The sequence below is a fragment of the Fukomys damarensis genome, unplaced genomic scaffold, assembly GCF_012274545.1.
Source record: "Fukomys damarensis isolate Sample0158 unplaced genomic scaffold, DMR_v1.0_HiC HiC_scaffold_9, whole genome shotgun sequence".
In the NCBI taxonomy this organism is placed as follows: Eukaryota; Metazoa; Chordata; class Mammalia; order Rodentia; family Bathyergidae; genus Fukomys; species Fukomys damarensis.
In genome coordinates, this window is record NW_022900921.1 from 32,633,134 (window position 1) to 32,641,287 (window position 8,154).

The window sequence follows — 8,154 nt, forward strand, 5'->3', positions numbered from 1 at the left end:
TAAAGCACAGGCTACAAAAGCAAAAGTATATAAGCAGGATTTCTCAACCTAAGGAGCTGTAAGTTTGACAAAACTATAAGTTGTTCTTGCTAATGTTCTTCATGAGGAATAGGCACTGGTTATTTTGACTTGCTTCTGTTAGATTCCCTTGCAGTAAGTATTATTGAGGGAAAAAATATTTAAATTATATTTATACTTACTTTGTGTTTTATTCAGAAGACACTAACCTTTTATTATCCTTAGCCTCAGTGGATTGGCATATGATGTGTTGTGGCCTTCTGTAGTGTGTCTAACAGAGATGTAGCCCTTGTTCACACATTTTCCTAAAATTATGCCAAATATTTCTAGTCATATATTAATATATGGCCAGTAGAACACTAACTGTGCGTGTTTGTGTGTGTGTGTGTGTGTACACAAGTACATGCGAAGTGCTTGTCCACTTCTCATTAGAAGTTAGGTTGGGTTATAAGACATGGGCAAACAGAAGTGGAAAAAATGGAAATAAAGTTTCTGTACATAGGGAGGGGCAGAGGTATGAGGAGGGGAATGGAATAAAATAAAATTTATTTAAAAAAAGGAAAATAGTTACAAAGACAGTAACCTAAGAATGCCTCAAAAAAAAAAAAAAAAAAAAAAAAAAAAAAACAAAAAAAAGCCAAAAAAAAAAAAAAAAAAAAAAAAAAAGAAAGACACAAATCACCCAGAAACAAGAGGTGGAAACCCTATACTTCTTACAAAATTCTAAGCCCACATACAAAGGTAAGAATCATAGTAGGAGAGATAATATAGACCAAATGAAAAATATCAAATTTTCCTATGGAAAGAGATGTTCTAGCTGCAAAGGATGAAACAAAAATAAGTAGGAGAAATGAGTGGATATATCTGGAGATTGAATCCTTTGTTTTCTCTGTACTTGAGTGCAAGATAGGAATAATGCCAGAGAACCATCATCATGTGCATTTTTTGGGGGGGTATTGGAGATTAAACTTGGGATCTTGTGCTTGTGAGGCAGGTGGCGGAACCACTGAGCTAAATCCTCATCCATGTGCATCATTTTAAATATACTCTACTTGTTCCATGTTCACCATACTTAATGAACAGTGAAATGGAAAGAGATGATGACCAAGCTCGTAGGTGTTTTTCCTTTTCTTTTCTGGGTACAGTTGGGCTGGGTTAGACAAACTTGATAAGATCCCAGGTTACTGATTTTTTTTAGAACCCAGCATTGACCACTTGTTTCAGATAAGATATTAATTTTCATCAGTATGAATTGGAAATACAGTACATGTCCCTTTATTACTAGCCATGAATTTACTGGATAACTTGCATTATTTTGGGTTGGCTGGATGTACTCTTTCTTGCCTTGTCAATGAAAGATGATTATTTTTTTTTATCTTTTATTTTTTTTGTTTTTTGAGGCAGGGTCTCACTATGTAGTTGAGACTGAACTGGAACTCACTGTGTAGCCCAGGTTGGTCTTGAACTCAGAACGATCCTCCTACCTCGGCTTCCTGAGTGCTGGGATTACAGGTGTGCACCACCATGACCAGCTAAAGATGATTAATTCTTTGCTGTTACTTAATGTGTCATATTGTCATTTACTGGGAATAAGCTCCATAGATAATTGATTATGTTATTTAATAATTGTAAAAGTATTCTGGCTCTATCTCCACTGTCTTAATCTGAAAGCATTCATTTTTGGCAATTTTCTTCATCACTTAATTAATTTACACGTAACACTTATAAAGAAGGTGACATCCTTTATGTAGAAAAACCTCTTTGTTAACTAAATTATCTTGAAGTATTCACCAAGAAGCTACTTTGCATAAAATTAGAAGTTTTATGGGTTTTATTGAAAATACTTAAGGCTACAGTGGACCTAATTGAAGTTTCGCATGATAAAATCTCTTTGGCCAAACTCTGGTAAGAGATTCTAAACCTCATTTTTCTTATTCTGGAGCAGACCAGAACTTTTTTAGAAAACCAAAATTAGTCCTGTCTACAGATGCGTATGTGTCACACTTTCTCATGAAGTTGAGGTGGGCACATTTTCTGGATTATGTCCACATACCTTTTTCATAAGAAGATCCCAGCAATATCCAACTTTACATCTGTTGAATGTTGAAACTTGGGCTCTTCTCTTGATGACATAAAACATTTATACTCAGTGTCTTATCAGAGAGTATATACGTAAAATATGTCTCACAATTTTCTTAAAATCTAAGTCTTTTTCTTGAATTTATGTATCTAAATATCCTAAATTATATTTTTATATTCAATTAGACTTTTGGAAACCAATTTACTTGAACTGCATTATTTGCTCTCTATAGGAAAATCCAGAAAAGTATTTCTCCATTATGTCAAGCCATGCTTTTATGAGAAAAATATTAGTTTTCATCTTGTGAATATTATGACCATATTTAAATTTTGGATTCATTCTAGGAAATTTAAAGCCATATTTGTTACTAAGGTTTAAACAAATGAATAAAACTTGTGGTTTGACTTGTAAATTCTGATCCTAACCCCATTTTTCTATTTTGATGTTCCACTAGTCTCTGAGGTTTTCATCTACTATTCTTGTATTATATGTATCAATGGCCATGTCTAAAAGTAAAAAGAAATAATAATAATAATAATAATAATAATAATAATAATAATAATTAAAAAAAGAAGTTCCAAAGCAGAAACTTATTTTTTTTTGTTTATTTATTTTTTTGTACCAGGGATAGAACTCAGGTCCTTGCACTTGCCGGGCAGAGTGCAACCACTGAGCTAAATCTGCAGCCCAGCGAAAGCAATTTTCAAGAAGGGAATAGACACTCTAGTGGCTTCATCCTAAAGTAGGAACCTGCATCAGATATTAAAAAACAACATCATCAACAATAAAACCTTTCACAATAGCCATATATATTCACATGGCATATGTTCCACATTGGAAATGCTCTTTGAATTGGATAAAAAATTCCAGTTGTTTCATGCTTTCTCGCAAAATATCAGTATTGTTTCATGGACTAAAACATTTTAGAAAATCAATGGAGGAGTTCAATGAGATTTTCTAATCATTCAATTAATAATAATAAGTTAATAATAAGCACCACACATTTTTCCATTCACTGCTTTTGCTTCTTGAGGCAGAGGACAACCCCACAATATACTCTGGATTTCTTTTTCTGGTACCAGTGATAGAATTCAGGACCTTGTGCTTTTCAAGGCAGGCCTGGTGTCACTGAACTGAGTCCCCAGCCCTACTTTGGGTCTTTATCACTCTCTCATTGCATGTATGAGCATATACTATCACCTTTGTACAGCCTTCCTTCATTTTACCCTCATCTGAAATTCTGGAATTCCAGAGCTTTTTCTTCTTATTTGCTCCTTCTGACGGTCATGTTCTAGCTACCTTCAGATTTCCTCTCGGGTACTCAACTTTAATAATGAGTCCATACCCGGAGGGCTGTATTTGCTAACGGCTTTACATGGTGATCACAAATGTACCCTTTAACTTAGAGAAAGTCATTTCCTGGCTGCTTGATTATGTCTATGTGACTTGTTTGAACTCGTGTATCCTGAAACTGAGCAGAATTATGTGTGAGGATGGAAAGTGGCAGTCATTCAATTTCCAATGCATATAGTGTTGGGATCTTTAGTTGTGATAGAGGAGTGACTTTGAAAGAGACGTGGTCTGATCTGGGTATGAGGAATTGAGGAAATCTCCGTGATCATATGGTGCCAAGAGAAGGGATTTTTTTTTTTTAACAAAGACATTGTAGATGAGCCCTTAGGGGTGACTAATGGTTCCTTCAGTCAATTTTCAATTCTTTACAACCTTCATTTTCATCCCAATTAACAGTTTATACCTCAAAATGAACTGCCGTGGCCATTTATTGAGTCAATAGATGGTTGTTTAGTTATGTTAAAGGAAAGCAACCATGCAACCTACTCAAGGGTTTTTATCTTCTTAGAATTTTAAGTTTCATAGTATTACCTATTAAGTTAACATCTGCCATTCCAGCCTACCGTCTCATATTTTATTTCTGAATTATCCCAATACCAATGTCTGTTTATCAAAACCCACACTTTCTTCAAGTATTGACAAGTCAGTTTGTATAGATTGATGAGTGCTGAAAATAGTGCAGAATATTTTCATTAAATTTTGTTTATTTTCCTTCAGTGACTATGTCTAAAAGTACCAGATTAAAAATATTTAAAAAGATCATCATTGACAATGAGATGGCAAATTCAATAAAGTTATGAGTTGTCTTTTATTCTACTTTTTTTTTTAAATACTTTTGAAATCAAAGTGACATTAAAGACCCCAAGAATAGCTGGCACTTTTCATCCCCCCAAATAACTTAGTGGCTTTTATGACCATAGATATATGGACTCTGCTGAAGAGCTTGTGCTACCTTAAAAATAGAGATGGAAGATTTCTGAGGTTGCCTCATGTAGTAAGTTTGCTTTCTGGTTAAGTGGTACAGATATGTAACGTTTGCTGTGCAGAGTTTAGAATTAGTCTGCGTAAGGGCTGGTAGGGTAGATCACAGAAACTGAGTTGTCCATTGTTGCATTGTACCTTTAAAAAGCCTACTTTTTCTAGCATTGCTTACTTGTTTTTTCAAACAGCCTCTGAAATGGAAGAGCCTCTTTCCCACGTGATGGTAGAATTTCTTCTGTTGCATGGGCTCTGATGTTTCAAAATTTCACCTGCCATCAGGCATGCTATGTTTGCACAACTACAATGGAAAATCTGTGTCTGGCATGCTGTTGTACATGAATGTGACAATTTCTTTTGCAATGAAGCTGCATTTCATGAAATGTAATTCCCGATTAGTTCCAAAGGTTTTTTTTTCCTTAGGTTGTGGGTTAAAATGTAATATTCTACCTTTGAGATAGTTTTAGATACCCTTACAGCTGTCAAATACTGAACTGAATTCTGTGTCCAAAGCAAGGCAGGGTCTTATCATTTGAACCTTCAGGGTATGTTAACTCAGCTACCAAAAACTATGTTAGTCCTGCTGAATCCTCACTTTAGGAAATAATTAAAATCCTCAGCTCCCTCTAACACTGCTTCACTTTTAACTTCTTTTCCTGGAGACTTTATTTTTTTATCAGTATGCAATGTCAGATTAGGCATGTTTGGCAAGAAATAGTTTAAATTGTGATTACTAGAAGTCTTTGTCTAAAAATACTAGAATAATTAATACTGTTAACATGAGCAACTATTATCTCTCTGGCTATGCCTATGAGGAATTCTCATATCTAATGTTCTTGTACATGAAGAAAATCATATGTCCTTCCATTTATATGTAGTGGAATGCTGATTCCTCTTTAGTTTCTATAAAATTAAGTTTTGCTTTTCTAGACATAGTATCTTTTGTTTTCTCTTTTTAAAATGACATGCATATAAATCTCTGAGTAGATTCATATACATCGTGTATACATCAAAAGTGAATAACCACCTGATCTGGTGGATCTGTACGACTTTGAAAGATTGAGAATTCTGTTCCTATACCCACACAAACAGGACTGATAGGACTTTTTAAAATAATGAAAACAATGAAAAGAACAGGCATAGTTCTGTAGTTGAAAGAATGTCTGAAATTCTATCAGTAATAATGAAGAGAATGTAAAGACATATGCAATGACACATTTTGCAAGAAGAAAATAGATACTTTGCACAAAAATTTAAATAATAAACAACCAGAAAGTGATATTGAAGGTATGAAATGTTTTATTTTGAGAGCTACCACCCATAAAACTAGGGGCAATTTCATTTTAGTTGTACTGCTATGTAGTTTGCCCTTTTGCCAAAGTTATGAAAAATGAAAGAAATTGACATTCTTAATGTTCCTCATCAATTCTGAAATAAGTCACAAGTTATATTACTTAAAAATAGAGTAAGTTTCAAAGGTAATTGCTGTATTATTATTTCTTAGGTGGATATAGTATTCTCATACATATTTTTTATTGGAGAAAATTATTTTTCATCTGAATTGTCTTCCTCCTTGTTTTTGCCTGATAGTTCCTCAATTCTTCTTTGCTACCATGAAGCAGTATTTATTGAATTTAGCACTACTGATATTTGGAGCCACATAATCCTTTGTTGTTGGGAACTGTCCTTGAAAATGTAAGATATTTAGCATCAATGATGGCCTCTAACTACATTATGGCAGTTGTACCTTCCCATGAACTGTGGCAACTAGGACGTCTTGAGACGCTGCCATATTCCTCTAGAGGGAAAAACTGATCTTGGTTGAAAAGCACAGCAGACAAAATTATAGCACAATTTCTAATTCTAAGTGTTGAAATTCCACCTTTAATTCCTTGTCCATTTGGAAATAATTTGTTATTAATACCAAAGAAAATTATGAAATATGTGTTGAAGCTAATTTTCTCAAGGCTCAAAATACTTTTCTTTTGTAAGACTGAATGTCAAAGTTTATAAAACATTTTACTCATGGGCCAGAGTACCTCAAATACATTACATTCTAAATATAACTAAGAAAACAGGGCTGAGAGTATAGCTCAGTATTATATACCTGCTTAGCACACAGAAGGCCTAGGTTCACTCTTCAGTACCAACAACAAACCGGTACCAAAAACAAACAAAACAAGACTCACACAAGAATGACTGTGAAGAATAGAATTGCTTCTGGTAACATATTAATAAATAATGTTATTGTTATTATTGAAAGTCTTTAATCATGACTCTCATACAAATATAAAATTAACATATGTTAATGATTTTATTCTATACATTGATTAATGAAGGGACTAGTTGGATGTTAAATTGATCTGAAGAGAATTTGAGAAACTGGTTATTAGCTGGGTATGGTGGTGTACACTCATGATTTCAGGAGTCTGAGGAGGGAGGATCCCAAATTTGAGCTTAGCTAGGGTGACTTAGTGAGACCCTGCCTCAAAATAATAATTGTAAAAAGACTATCCATGCAGTCAGTGGCTGAGCACTTGCCTAGCATTCATGAAGCCCTAGATTCAATCTCCAGAACTGAAGAGAGAAAGGTTAGGGGAGAGAAGAAGGAAGAGGAGGAGGAGGAGGAGGAAGAGGGGGGAGCAGGCGGGGGGGGAGGAGTTGGAGGGGGAAGAAGAGGAAGAAGAGAAAAAGAAGGAGAAGGAAGAAGGGGAGGGGTGGGCGAAGGAGACCAGGAATTTGGCTCAGTGGTTCTGCCACCTGCCTTGCAAGCACAAAGTCATGAGTTTGATTCCCATAACAAAACAAAACAAAACAAAAAAAAGAAGAAGAAAATAAGAGAAGAAAAGGAAGGAAGGAAAGACAGGAGAAGGGAAGGACGAAAGAATCCAAAACAAAGCAAGTAAGTAGCTAGGTATTCATGGACATTGGGTAATAAATTAAAGATATACTAGACACATTGTGTTTTATGAGAAAGTAATATTTTTTGAGGATTTATTTTCCTGCAAATTATTTCCTTCTCTGCAAGATTTATGTTAGCATAGAACAACAATAAGTATTAGACCATTAATCAGTATTCTTTGTAATATTTAAATCTCTCTTGTTACTACAAAGATAGACTTATCCTTTTTAAGCTAAATCCTTATTTCCAGAATATCCGTGTCTCTCTCTCCAACATGCAATCTCTTCTCTACATCCACTCTTCTTCCTTAATGGAGGAACAGATATTTTTTTATCTGCAGCTCTTTACTGAATTCTGAACACTTCACTGAGTAAATGGCTGCAGTTATTGCCCTTATTTTTCACACTCTAAAATCATGCGCATGGTCTTTTAATTATCAAATAACAGATATCAAATTTGAATAATAATAATAATAATAATACTGCTTACCCACTGTTTTATATCACATCAGCAAATAAATACTTTTTTTTTTAGCAGCCTTGGAGAACTCATATAAAATAATTGTATACTTTTTCTGGTGATGTAAAGACAATTCGGTGAGTTAATTGGTTTATAAGGACTACTTCACACAAAGTATTAACATACTTGCTGAAATGTAGATATTTAATAAATATATTAATAATAATAATTAGAGCATTTTCAGAATGTTTTAATGAAAATTGTACTATGAAAACTAAAAATTAACTCTGAAAGGGCTGGGGATTTACCTCAGTGGCACTGTGCCTGCCCGGCAAGTGCAAGGTCCTGAGTTCGATCCCCAGTA